Source organism: Salvelinus fontinalis, chromosome 3 (genome assembly GCF_029448725.1).
Source record: "Salvelinus fontinalis isolate EN_2023a chromosome 3, ASM2944872v1, whole genome shotgun sequence".
NCBI classification, from domain to species: Eukaryota; Metazoa; Chordata; class Actinopteri; order Salmoniformes; family Salmonidae; genus Salvelinus; species Salvelinus fontinalis.
Window position 1 is genome coordinate 28,818,088 of NC_074667.1, and position 15,442 is coordinate 28,833,529.

At 41.8% G+C, this 15,442-nt stretch overlaps 1 non-coding gene across 1 annotated transcript; it reads left to right on the plus strand.

Annotated features, from left to right (window-relative positions):
- The first annotated feature begins 10,061 nt into the window (after window positions 1–10,061).
- Window positions 10,062–10,133, plus strand: trnaw-cca (transfer RNA tryptophan (anticodon CCA)). The gene has a single exon. It is a non-coding gene; the product is annotated as a tRNA-Trp (tRNA).
- Window positions 10,134–15,442: the final 5,309 nt, after the last annotated feature.

Here is a 15,442-nt window from a genome sequence, read left to right on the forward strand (position 1 = left end):
GTATGTATGTATGTATGTATGGAGCATAATATATTGACTGTTTTATTCACTTGTTTTCAAGTGCTGGTTACAAATCATGCATTCCCATTCTTGCAAAGATGTAATGGACACATATGATCTGTGTAAAATACTTTTTGGAACGTTGTACTGATTATGATGAGCTAATGCTAAGCTATTTCCCAGCTATGTGTGGCACCATGTTTGTTGACATCATACAATGCATTCTGGTTGTCACGTAAGCGTCTGTCAGACCAAAGATGTTATAACATAACGAGATCAAGGGATAGTTCACTTGTCTGACTTATGGTTCTTTCAAGACAACTGGGATGTCAGAAAAACACGAGGTCAAATCATGGCATCCATAATCTTCTGGTTTAAGAATTCTATCTTTAGAAAGAGGCCAGAGATCGAGTTGAAATTCAGAGTTTGATGACAGTTTTTAAAAGATTTTCCCAGTCGGATCTCCTTTTTCCAAGTTCCCAGTTGTTTTGAACACGGCATCAGATTGTAACTACGGTACTTCAGAGTTGCCAGCTCGAACCCCCATTTCAAGGGGTTTTATTTTTATTTAGCGTATAAACTTGTCCTGTGTTTGCCCCCCATTTATTGATAAATCCCCCATTATAGCAATATTTTCTGCATCATATCCCCCCCATGATACCGTTCCCCATTTTTACCCCCCATGGAGTTGTAACTCCCCACAAATTAAATGTAACCCCCCACAAACCCTCCCTAAAATGGTTTCATCTCCGTTTAGCTTTCACACTACGGTTAGGCTAGGCAGTAGGATTGTATTTGGGGTAAGTGAGGTGACAACATTTTACTTGCTTTGTGATTTGTCATAAACGGTAAAAGACTTGGCAAGTCACACTGTAACAAGTACATTGAAGATTTGTAATATGCTGAAAAAGTGGCCAAACTAAAATCATATTTTTCAGGCAATGAGCACAGCTATCTTTGACTTTGTTTATTTGCATCTTATAGTGAATGGCAGTCTGGGATTAGGGAGTTTTTGCATGTCAAACATAAACAAACATGGCTGCCATCAATAGGAATTTTGCTGCTTTTAGCTTAGCTGACACGCTTCTCTTTTCTAAACATTATTACATTTCTCCCTTGTGCTCACCGGAGATGTGGTACATTGTATACACGTCTAGCTGTTAGGTCGCTAACTTATCTTTTGTTTTTCGTCAGAGCAACTGTTATTTAGACTGGTTTATGGAATGAGTTTGGCTGCGGATGTGTTCCGTGTGATGTTTGGATGATAAAGTTCGCGTTTATCTTTTATAATAAATGGTGAAAATTGTGAAATTAAGGAACAAAGTAGTGAATGTCTTTATTTCCCATCAATACAAAACATTGTTTAGATGCTTTTCAGACAACGATGCTGTTTAGACGTGTTCAGTGTAAGAATCCATCAGTCTCTCCATTTGTCTCACACCCAGAGTAATGGGAAAACACATGCGTGACAGAATGACATGCATGATGAGGCAGCCGCCACTGGCCCTCTGTCACACTGTTCCATTCGCACTGTGTGTATGTATCCGTCACCCTGTCACGCCTAAAGCATCAGCAGGGAAATATGTCACGCCAACTCTTTAGTTTCTCTTTCTCCTAATCTCTGCCTCACTCCCCATTTATTTTCACTTTCCATTTCACCCTCTTCATCTTCTAGCTCCACGTCCTCCTCTTTCACCCTTCTTCCTCCTCCCCTCTTCCTATCTCCTGTACCATTCTCAACCTCCATCTCTTCAATATGACCTCCCTCTCTAATTTAGTTCCCTTCTCCTTTTCGTATCTCGTCCCAGCCAAGCCTGCTTGCTCTGACCCGGTTGAAGGCGTAGCTTCTTGCTCACTGGTGACCCATTTTGGCCACTCCTTCACTTAGTCAATGTGAACTCTATGTACATCTCAACTTGCCAACACTTAATGGTCATTTAAAAAAACAAAATGCTTGGAAACACTGGTGAGACTTGTGAGTCAATCTTTTCCTTATCTATTTTAGTCTTCAGGAATAGTAATGAGCAGGTCGTACAGCACACGAGGTAGTTGTGTTAACGTGTTTGAAGCTCTACCTGCAGCCGTGGGCAGTGTGGAAGTAATGCCTGCTGTGTGTTTATCATTTGATACGTCTGATGTGAGTTGATTTCCCCCCGGTTTAGAACAACAAAGCCTTTATCTTTCCACACACGTCTCTTCACTGCTCTGGGTGCTCTGCTCTTTCACAATAAAGCTGTTATCATCTTTCATAGGCCAACATAAACATAGGCTCTATTAAGGAATAAAGATGCTGGCTTTCCTTGGCAGCTAAGTCAAGTCCCTCTAAATGAAGAGAATTACCTTCGTCTAACACAACCTATACCACCCCCCCCCCCCCCCACCACCACCCAACTGTGTTATCGAACACAAGACAACAGATGATAAACGAACACACACACACGTATACATGCACACGCACACATGCAGCCATAAACACACACACCCATCCACCCACTACTGTATTTGTTTCCTAGCACAAACACACAGAGCGTAGAAGTTGTGTTCACACTATAATTCACAAGCACAGAGAAAATCCTTATGGACAGAAACTGACTCGAGAGAGGGAACAGTGAAGTGATTAGTTTAAGCCAATCTGATCAGCCTCAAGGGTGTGTGTGTGTGTGTGTGTGTGTGTGTGTGTGTGCATTTGTGCATGAAAATGCTTGCATAATTCTGTCACAACATCACCAAGCACACTCTTAGATAAAAGCTCTTCAAAATAAGCAGTAATCAAAATTAAGTGAGGGAGAGAAGGGAGAAAACAGAATATCATTCAATATAATTAAGCAGTTTTATTCCTGAAGCGTTATAGCCATATAGGGACAGGATATTATCTCGAAGCAATGAGTGAATATGAATGAAGAAGTTTCACCATCTCATTGTGCCCATGGAATATAGCATGTGAATTAAATATCGGAATTCACATAAAGTGATGTCAGCCATTGAATAATGTATGGTTCATATATGGCCTCGCTCTTTGGCCCAAGCATATTTGACCAATATTTCTATGACAGGAGAAGAGCACTCAAACCCGGGGGTTTCAGAGCGCTCTCTCTCTCTCACACACACACACAAACACACACTCACACAAACACTCTCCTAAATAAATAATTAAAGGGGTGAAATGGACTTATAAATGAAAAGATGTCCTATTCCTCATCAGATCTACTCTGATATTCCTATTGCTCAGTATTTTCCTGGCTAGGGTATGTTTTTCCCAGGATATTCCGGTCTTATTTTCCACCTGTTCCGTCAGTGTGGAAAGTCTGTGTTTGTGTCCTCACAACTAGCGAAACACTGTCTGTTCCCACACACACAGCCCGCCCAATCCCCTGGTAGGATTGTGTAATCAGTCTAGTCAAGACTTTTCCCTGATAAATGATCTCCATTATCAATATGAACGCACACAGCTGGCCATGCACGCACATGCACACACACACACACACACTTCCTCCCTCTATCTGCAACTTGCTTATTGGACGCAGAACCTATACAACACTTACAAGGAAATGTATTCCCACATCATATCCAGGGACTGTGGTCAAAAATGTGCACTTAAAAAAAAACGTTGATGAATGTGCACTGTCCCTGTATAAATAAACTGAATAAAGTAAAGTACCTTTTAACATGTTTTTCTTATTGTCTTAGCTAATTGTCTGATCTGGTTTTGACAAAGTGGTCTGCATCAGAGGGTTTCCTTCTATGAAAGAGAAAATAGGCCTGATTAAATTCCGATCACTCACTCCTTTCCCTATATGTTTTTAATTGACTTACATTCAGAGTAATCGACCCCAGGGACACTCCCTACTGAAGCTCCCCTGCTCATCAAATAAACACTTCGGAAAGTATTTCGACCCCTTGACTTTTCCATATTTTGTTATGTTACAGCCTTATTCTAAAATGGATTAAATTTAAAATGTTCCTTAGCAATCTGTAATACCCCATAATGACAAAGCGAAAACAGTTTAGACATTTTTGCAAATGTATTAACAATTTGAAACAGAAATACCTAATTTACATAAATTCAGAACCTTTGCTATGAGACCCAAAATTGAACTTAGTTGCATCCTGTTTCCATTGATCATCCTTGAGATGTTTCTACAACTTGATTGGAGTCCACCTGTGGTAAATTCAATTAATTGGACATGATTTGAAAAGGCTCACACCTGTCTATATAAGGTCCCACAGTTGACGGTGCATGTCAGAGCAAAAACCAAGCCATGAGGTTGAAGGAATTGTACGTAGAGCTCTGAGACAGGATTGTGTCGAGGCACTGATCTGGGGAAGGGTACCAAAAACTTTCTGCAGCATTGAACGTCCAAGAACACTGTGGCCTCCATCATTCTTAAATGGAAGAAGTTTGGAACCACCAAAGCTCTTCCTAGAGCTGGCCGCCTGGCCAAACTGAGCAATCGGAAGGAGAAGCACCTTGGTTAGGGAAGTGACCAAGAACCTGATGGTCCCTCTATCAGAGCTCTAGAGTTCCTCTGTGGAGATGGGGGAAACTTCCAGAAGGACAACCATCTATGCAGCACTCCACCAATTAGGCCTTTATGGTAGAGTGACCAGACGGAAGCCACTCTTCAGTAAAAGGTACATGAAAGCCCGCTTGGAGTTTGCCAAAAGGCACCTAAAGACTCTCAGACCATGAGAAACAAGATTCTCTTGTCTGATGAAACCCAGATTGAACTCTTGCGCCTGAATGCCAAGCGTCACATCTGGAGGAAACCTGGCACCATCCCTACAGTGAAGCATGGTGGGGTTAGCATCATGCTGTGGAGATGTTTTTCAGTGGCAGGGATTAGGAGACTAATCAGGACTGAGGCAAAGATGAATGGAGCGAAGTACAGAGAGATACTTGATGAAAACCTGCTCCAGATCACTCAGACTCAGTAGCAGCAGTATTAGTATGTATCGCCCATATGCCAGCTCAAACAATTAGTGTTGGGGGACAGCTCCCATACCCTGTGCTGCAGATAACTAATTATGTTCATTAGCAGCTCTTAACTGGTCAACTTTGTAAAGGATTCTCCCCCTTTCAACTAGCACACACTGGGGTCTATTGTAACAAACCTGGTAAATTGCAGCATTATAGGTTCTGGGTTCTGTCAGAAATATTGTTGCTTTTTTCGCAGCGGAAATTACGGGTGCAATAGCTGGCAGTGGCGAGAAAGGGCTTGGTTTTGATGAATAAACAAGTTCTGGGTGTGTCGAGGCTTGTCCCCTAACTGGCCAATCAGAACGTGCTTCATGGCTAAATATGTGGTTGCTTCGAATTGTTTATTTTCAATTTTTTTTGAATGTATTGCATTGTCATGAACTCCAATTTTAATGTTAGTCCATTATAGCCTAGTTCGGTAAACAGTCTGCCCGTATTTGCTAAACATGTTGAACATTTTTGCAGTCCACATTGTTCTAATTGCATTGCATTAATATGGAGATACATTGTTAAACATAGGCTCATTCATACCAATGAGGGGACTATGCCTACTGTAAATTACAGTCTAGACATGGACATGCCAAACATATTCAATAAGCAAGATTAAATTAACTAGGCTACTGATGAGGCCTAAAAGGGCAGTTTGTATAATTCTAAGCAAACAAAACTAATTGTTTTAAATAGTTGTCTAAATACAGTTACAAGCACCATAATTGCTTCCCGTAGGTGTATACTACAGACAAGGCAACTTGACTATTGAGGTTTTAACACACATCCAAACTTTTCACAGAAGATGGATAAAGATCAAATATCAGGTGAAATTATGCTGCTTGCAAATGCCATGTTTTATAAACAACATGGAACCATCTTAGAGATCATATTTGCATTTCTCCAGAAACAGCTAACAAGATTGTTTTGCATTGGAGCCATGTACGTTCTCACCATAAACCCATCGATTTAATATTTCTTAACACTTCTAATATGTTTTGTTTTTAATCAAATTAAACAGAAAAAAATGTGTATCTGTTTTTTCAACCAACATTTCAACTATATTTCTAAATAGGACCAGGTCAGAAGCATGATATTATAAGTCACTTCTCTCAGTCTTTCCACTGTGTGCACAAGTGGCCTAAATGTCTTTATGCATAACATTCACCCGTCCATAAAAAAACTAGGCTGTCAATTGTATCGTTGCCTATGTGCGAGACCGATGTAAAAAAAATCTGCCGTTTGATATGGCATTATAGGAAACCAATCTTTTTTTACGTTTCTAAATATGAAATTCACTGGAACAAAGGCACGCCTTTCCTTCCATGGGCACTGTTCATCATAGCTGGATGGGCTGCGCTTATGCTCTCAACATCCATGCCAGTATCAACTGTGTTACTGTTAAGACCTGCTCTTTGTGGGTCTTAAAACTTCCCATTACCGCTGCATGAAATTGTAACTTTTGCGCTTGTTTATTACACCTCAAATATTACCACCCTCCCAACTCAACGCAAGTGCCGAACCTGGCGTTAGGGCTGGAAAATGCCAGTCTTTACATAACAATATTGCAAACTAACGTGCATTTGACATTTGCACCTCCTTAGCGTCAGCCGAGAAATATAAATATAAATCTCTCTCTCTCTCTCTCTCTCTCTCATATATATTTATTTATGTAAGCATATGCGTTGTATATTTATATATATTTTCCATTCCGAATGTGTGTGTGTGCACCATTTAATGTACGGTCCGTCTCAGGTGAAGTGGTGGATCCTCAGGGTTCATCCTCTCGTGGCCCCATAGGTTGGAATGTATTAATATTTTTCCTAATTAATCAACGTTATTTCAAAAAACCCGCCGGAAATCTGGTGTTTCTATGTCAAACAGGCCCTCGTCCCAGCCAAAGCACGAGTTGAATCTATCAGTCTCTCTCCCCTCAAACACAAGGTCATAAATCACCAACTGTCAGCAGGGCCATAAATCACCAGCTGCACAGCACTTCCAGTTTCCCTGAGACCTACATTTCAAATGCGCAACAAAACTGACAACCTCCACCCTGAGAACTTCTTTTCCAAAACAAAAACAACATTTCCAACTTAAAAAGTGGAATAATAAAATCCATATTATATATATTTTCCCTGCACAGGTCAGCCATTGAAACCCATGCACATCTGGTTTGATCACAGCAGTACATTTTCCAATAAACCAGCAATAAGCTATTGGTTAAAACCTGTTATGGCTGCACGCTGAATATTGAAAAAACTGGAAAATGTGTGCACATTTTCAAACGGCCTCCTAAGAAACTTTTTATTTTCCAATATGCATATATTTACTACTGTTGGATAGATAACAGTCTGTAGTTTCTAAAAAGGTTTGAATTGTTTCTCTAAGTCGAACAGAAATATTTTTACAGCCATTTTCCCAGCCGAATTGAGTTTCCCAAAATGCGATGTGTCTCTTTAAGACCTTCTCTATAAAAGGCCATTTGACTTGGGACCATATAAACACGTCAGAGGCGTTCGTCAGACTGTAATGCGGAAGTGAGAATTGAAAGGAGTCGAATATCTCGTCCCTGGACTGAATAACACAACTTCTTGTGAGACCTGCGCAGTTAAAATAAAAATCCGGGCGCGAAGGATAATTTGATCTCGGCTTCTGGAACAAGGTAGTTAACGTTGAATATGATGCCTGACTACGATATTATTTGCTACATGTCACAAAATCATCCTAAAGTATGTTTTTTCAATATACTTTAATTATATTATTGCAATTTATTCTGGACTTTAGATGTGAAACGACGGAAGAATTTTTTGAAGAAACGCTTTCTGGCGCAGCAATGCTACCGTGCTAGCTAACCAAAGAGGGAAATAATTCGTTCTGGAACCCAACTAAAGACTCTACTGGACATTGGACCCCGTTACAACATTCTGATGGAGTACCAAGAAAGATAAGACCCAATTTGGGATGCTTTTTCATATATATGTCGAACTGTTGAATGCTAACTCTGCTAACTATGCTAGGCTAGCGCTTGACTAGAATCAATGCTGCCTTATGCTAGCTTATGATGTTAGCTAATATAACGATATATTGTGTTTTCGCTGTAAAACACTTCAAAAATCGGAAATGTTGTCTGTATTCACAAGATATCTGTCTTTCATTAGTTATCCACCATATGTTTTTCTGAAATGTTTTATGAGGTGTAATTAGTAGCCGACGTTGGTGTATGTATTTTCTCTGGCTACTCCCGGCTGGATTCAGACTGTAGCTATGTATTAGCATTTTTGGGTAGCATCAATGTAAAACTGATTTATAGCTAAAATATGCACTTTTTATGAACAAAACATAGATTTATTGTGTAACATGTTATATGACTGTCATCTGAGGTCGTTTTTTCTGGGCTCTTTAGGTTGGTTTTAGTTTATTTCGGTTGGTTGTGCATGCTACTTCAATCATAATTCATACTTCATAATCATAATTCATACGTGTCTGTCCACTTTTGTATTTGGTGGTGAGCTAACATAAATATATGTGGTGTTTTCTCTGTAAAACATTTAAAAAATCGGACATGTTGGCTGGATTGACAAGATGTTTATCTTTCAAATGCTGTATTGGACTTGTTAATGTGTAAAAGTTAAATATTTAAAAAAAATAGATTTTGAATTTCGCGCTCTGCAGGGGTGTCATTTTCGGTCCGAGGTCGGGCTTGCACGCCAAACAGGTTAAAAAACATACTGACAGATTTTACTGAAGCTTCGGTTGTTATGTAATTAATCCATGACAATTTTTTGATAATCCATTCAGATTTACCTGAAAATATGTCCTCATTCGCTTAGTCCAAAATGCGGAATGCTAATGTATTGACGGTTTGGCTATGCGTAAATCAATTTCTGGGAAAGATTCTGTATTTTGTTGGAATCGGTTCAGCCACCGGGCTTCTCCATGCATCGCGCCGACAGAGATAAAGACCTCTCTGGGAAGCGGAAGGGCAGGGGTGTATGCCTCATGATTAACGACTCATGGTGTAATCATAACAACATACAGGAACTCAAGTCCTTCTGCTCACCAGTCCTAGCATTCCTCACAATCAAATGCCGGCCATATTACCTTCCAAGAGAATTCTGGTCTGTTATCGTCACAGCTGTGTACATTCCCCGCCAAGCAGACACCAAGGTGGCCCTAAAGGAACTTCACTTGACTATGTAAACTGGAAACCATATATCCTCAGGCTGCATTTATTGTAGATGGGGATTTTAACAAAGCAAATTTGAAAACAAGGCTACCTAAAATCTATCAGCATGTTGATTGCACTACACGCAGGGGTAATATACTCAACCACTGCTACTCTAACTTCCGCGATGCATACAAAGCCTTCCCCTGCCCTCTCTTTGGCAAATCCGACCATGACTCCATCTTGCTCCTACCGTCTTATAGGCAGAAACTCAAACAGGATGTACCAGTAACTAGAACCATTCAACGCTGGTCTGACCAATCGGAATCCATGCTTCAAGATTGTTTTGATCACGCGGACTGGGATATGTTCCGGTCAGCCTCAGAGAATTACATCGTCCCAGTGAGTGAATTTATAAGGAAGTGCATTGGAGATGTGGGTAGTTGTACCCACTGTGACTATTAAAACCTACCCTAACCAGAAACCGTGGATGGATGGCGGCATTCGCGCAAAACTGAAAGTGCGAACGACCACATTTAACCACGGAAAGAGGTCTAGGAATATGGCTGAATATAAACAGTGTAGTTATTCCCTCTGCAAGACAATCAAACAAGTGAAATGCCGGTACAGGGAAAAATTTGTCGCAATTCAATCGCTCAGACACGAGACGTATGTGGCCTGATCTACAGGAAATCACGGATGACAAAAAGAAAACCAGCCACGTCATGGACACCGACGGCTCTACCGACTGAGCTATCCGGGCTCTGGTTTTGCTTAATTCCATACACCTAACCTGCCGGGCAGAGGCACGTGCTGACGAGGGGGCATTATCAGATGGTACATTTCCCCAGAGAAACAGGCCTCCATTCCAATTGATACAGTCTACGAAATCTGAACTAGCCATCCCCTCCAAAATTACAAATTGTACAAGACCTCGTGGTGCAACGGTAGCACGTCTGACTCCAGATCAGAAGGTTATGTGTTCAAATCACATCGTGGTCAGGGTGTTTATGTGCAATCTCTGCCTTCTTTACACAGCGAAGTCAATGAATCAGCACAAGTACCAATGTGGCTTTACAGTACAAATCTCGCACGAAAACGATCAAACCAATGCTGCTTTAGATGACATTTGTCTCTCACAAAAGCCTGGCACACTGGAAATTCCTAAATCAGATGATGCTGTGTGATTGACAACTTAAATCAGTCATCGAACAGAGAGTTTAAACCTGGAGGTTCAGATTAAAAATCCTAAAATCTTCAGACTAAGCTGTTTTGGCTCTGGGATTGTATTGTCCACAGGTGAACAGGGACTTGAACCCTGAACCATCAGAGTAAATGCGTTAACCCTCGCAAGGCTGCTGGCCCAGATGACATCCCTAGCCGTGTCCTCAGAGCATGCGCAGACTAGCTGTCTGGTGTGTTTACGGAAATATTCAATCACTCCCTTTCCCAATCTGCTGTCCCCACATGCTTAAAGATGGCCACCATTGTTCCTGTACCCAAGAAGGCAAAGGTAACTGAACTAAATGACTACCACCCAGTAGCACTCACTTCTGTCATCATGAAGTGCTTTGAGAGACTAGTGAAGGATCATATCACCTCCACCTTACCAGCCATCCTAGACCCACTTCAGTTTGCATTCCACCCTAACAGGTCCACAGACGACGCAATCGCCATCACACTGCCCTATCCCATCTGGACAAGAGGAATACCGATGTAAGAATACTGTTCATTGACTACAGCTCAGCATTCAACACCATAGTACCCTCCAAGCTCATCATCAAGCTCGCGCCCTGTGCAATTGGGTCCTGGACTTTCTGATGGGCCGCCCCCAGGTGATGAAGGTTAGGAAACAACATCTCCACCTCACTGACCCACAACACTGGGGCCCCACTAGGGTGCATGCTCAGCCCCCTCCTGTACTCCCTGTTCACCCACGACTGCTTGGCCATGCGCGCCTCCAACTCAATCATCAAGTTTGCAGACGACACAACCGTAGTGGGTGTCAAGTTGACCTCTTTCTTGTGCAATTCCCCACTTGAAAAGGACAATCCCTCCACGTGAAGATTTTAACTGGATTTCACTCAATAAACAGCCATGGAATCAGTTTGTCTTTTATTTACTATTCTTTGGTTGGCAGTAAACAGGTGAAAAACCTCAAAAAAGAGATGACAAATACAAGTGATTATTTGAGTTGACAGCCTAATTAAATACACAAAATTATCCACATTCACCTCAAACACATTTCTGCCATTATCAAATACAAGGTTTCCACTGTTAAGCAAATGTTTCCCAAAATAGAAACCCACCATTTTTAATCAAATGAGCAGAATCAGTACACTTTTATCCAAATTTGCATTTTAGCCAAACACATTCAAAATACCTCTAGAAAATAAGTGTGTTTTTTTTGCTACTAATCAGCAGTTAAGCAGACAAATCCTACATCTTTTAGCCAAAGATTTTCCAGACTATACATTTGTTACTGAGTTAAGAACTTGGTTTACTAAGATTTCTACAAAGTTTAAATTACTTTTAACCATTTCAAACAAGTTCTATCAACAATGAATTTGGCTCTTCTTACTTTATACCCCACAAACAACATTTGAAGTTATAAATACCACTGCAAAAGTCCTATCAAAGTTAAAAGTTAAGTCTGTGTTTTCCAGAGTATCATTAGCAGTGCACTGCTTAAGTCAGTCTAACAAAACATGGCCAATATGGCGCTTACCGGCTGTCTTTCACAGTTTTGTGGAGGGCTTGGACTTGCACAGTCACCTTGATCACATAGATGAAGTTTCCTTGGTCTTGTGGTTTTATAAATGCTCCTTTCACTGCGTTCTAAAGACAACAGCAGAGCCAGGTGCTGGCACGCCCAGATTGCCTGGAAGATTTGTTCCACCTGGTTCACCACTGATTGAAGGAGGAGGAGTTTCACCACTGAGGAGCTCCCAGGCAGTTTGACAGCACACTGTTTACTGCCAACCAAAGAATGGTAAATAAAAGACAAACAACTGATTCTATGGCTGTTTATTGAGTGAAATCCAGTTAAAATCTTCACGTGGAGGGATTGTCCTTTTCAAGTGGGGAATTGCACAAGAAAGAGGTCAAAACTTGACAGTGGGCTTGATTGCCAACAACGACGAGACAGCCTACAGGGAGGAGATGAGGGCACTCGGAGTGTGGTGTCTTGAAAACAGCCTCTCACTCAACATTAAAAAAACTAAAGAGATGATTGTGGACCTCAGGAAACAGCAGAGGGAGCACTCCCCTATCCACATCGACGGGACAACAGTGGAGAAAGTGGAAAGTTTTAAATTCCTCGGTGTACACATCAACGACAAACTGAAATGGTCCACCCACACAGACAGTGTCGTGAAGAAGGCGCAACAGCCTCAGGAGGCTGAAGAAATGTGGCTACTTTTATAGCCTCGCTACTGTATATAGCCTAGCTACTGTATATAGCCTCGCTACTGTTATTTTTCACTGTCTTCTTACTGTTGTTTTTATTTCTTTTCTTACCTATTGTTCACCTCATACCTTTTTTTGCACTATTGGTTAGAGCCTGTAAGTAAGCATTTCACTGTAAGGTCTACACCTGTTGTATTCGGCGCACGTGACAAATACACTTTGATTTGATTTGAATGTTAGCTAAAAATAGTGGTAGCCTACCCAGACTACATATTGTGTGTGTAGGCTACCATTGGAACTATTTGATTAATAGATGCGTATACTGTGTCTGATCATCACACTGAACCTTGAAGAAAGGCATTCTTGGCATTTTATTCTGATCTCTTCTTTATAAATCCTAATGTCTCTTCTTTAATGTTGTGTTCTTCCTCCCCTTTATCCTCCTCCACCCAACCTCTGCCCAACAACTCAACTGGCCAAGCAGAGTATATGGTCACCTGTGAAACATTTATTTTTTAAACAATTTGTTTGCGTACTGTAGGTGGTTGCTAAGGTTACATGATGACTTTCACGTATCTATAATTTAACATTTACCCACACTTTAAAGACATTTCTGTTTTATCGTTCCAGGGTGTGTATCAATGTGTTTGTGCAAGCGTAGGTGGGATGTGTGTGTGGGAGGGTAAGTGCACTGATGCTTGTCACAGTGTGTCTGTATATCCATACAACATTGAAACAGATATAACTGCTTGTTGCCTGTGTGGTTGAGGATATAGTATAGATGAGGAGAACACTGGGTCTCAGTACGTCTGATAAGTCACTGCTAGTTTTCATTCATGTCCTCTTGATTACAGAAGATCTGTAATAAGGCTAAGCAGGTATTTGTGTCTAGCGCAGCCACAATGGTTAAATCTGACCAGACTAAGAGTTGCTTTCAGACCTGTTGATGCTAACTCAATGACACAAGATAAGTAAATATGATCTGTTCTGAGATGCTAAATCAATGAGTCTAGGAGATTGACTGACCCTCAAAGACTTCAGGTCACAGAGAGGGTGACTAAAACTCACCAGCTATTCTCAGCCTATACCATGCCTATACCATGAGCTCAACTCTTTCTCTCTCTCTCTCACACACACACACACACACACACACACACACACACACACACACACACACACACACACACACACACACACACACACACACACACACACACACACACTTTCAATTATTTTTCACTCTCTCCCCTGCCCTCTCTCTCCTTGTTCGACCACTTCCCCCCTCTCTCCTCACCCTTTCTCCTTCACTCCATTTCCAGTCTACCCCTCTTTCCTTCCTCCATATTTCTTTCATTTTCTCTTTTGGTCACTCTCTCTGTCTCTCTCCTCCTAGTTTGACACTTCTGTAACCTCTCTCTCAGGCACTGCTCATGACTCACCTGATGAATAAATTATGTGTGAAAAAGCATTGCTCTCTCTTCCCCTCCTCCTAAAACACACACATACACACACACTCAAACACACCCATGTGTGGGTAGGGGGATGTGGGGGGTGTTTGAAGCCTAAACATCAGTGACTAATTGGAACATAAAACGGTGGTGTGAGAAAGCGGAGGAGGGAGAGAAAGACGAGGCGGGCTGTAAACAATCACCACACAAATCTTTCTATGTAGCCTTAAGGAATATAAACTCCAGCCCTCTACCACTGCCTGCTCTCTCTATGTTCATTTTCTCTCCCTCTCTTTCCTTCTTCCCCTTTCCAACTTCCCCTCCTCGCACTCTCTGCCCTCTCTCCCCCCTTTGTCACTCTCTTCTACGCTCCCTTCTGTCACAGCTCTCTCTTTTCTCTCCTTTAGTTCCATATCGCCAGCACTATTCCCCGCTCTCTTCAACCCTGACTCATGTTTCTCAATCTCATTCCCTCTTTCTGCTTCCCCTCCCTCTCTATCACAGTCCTCTCTCCTCCTTTAATCCCTCCCTCTCTCCCCATATGTCTCTCTCTGTATGAAGGTGACCTTGTTGTCTCAGCTCGTCCATCGATTTCTGCACTCCTCGTCCATCAATCGCTGCACTCTGAGGACCCGGGGACTCGCTCCCACTCATTTCCGGAAGAGAGATGGAGGGAAAGATGGAGGGATGGAGGGAAGAAAGGGTGAATATGCAAGGGAGCATACAGCAGTGCATAGGTGCATAAGGTGCGGTAGTGTACTCAGTCCTGCATGTGTGTGTGCTGTGTGCACAAGTGTGTGTGTGTGGAGATGTATCCAGAGGTACAAAAATTTGTACCCAATCCAAAATGGACCTGGGACTTTCCCACCTAGACTCAATATGCATAAATGCGTATAGAGACCCGTTACAAACGGACCCGAGGAAAAATAGATCCGTTCTGTATAGACTTGGTTGGATCCAGACCCGGTTTGATCCGATCCAAGTGAGGGAAGCAGCAGAAAAATCATTTTTCAAGCTACTTTACTAACCAGAGTTCATACAGCGCCAGAGGTAGAGAGAGAGGCCACTGTAGTAGGCGGGGAGGGGCCATACTGTGATCTAGACATACAGGGAGGAGGGAGGGAGAGACAGCAACCAACCAAGCCGACTCGCGCTATAGTACACTAATAGTTGCCACAGCTAGGTTATTTATCATCAAACCAGGAAGAGCTAGTTAAGCTAGCTAAGGTTAGCTAGTTGGCTCATTTAGGCTTCAGTGCATGTGCTTTCTCATCCTACAGTTACAAATAACAACAAATCCATTCAGAATAGCAGCCTACCTGTTGGCTCTTGGTATAAGGGCACATGGCGAGACCCAGATGCAGACACCGGAGGCAGATGGTTCGAGTCTCTGATATGTATTATATTCCAAGGGGCAGGCAAGAGAATAGTCGTGGACAGGAAAAAGATCATAAA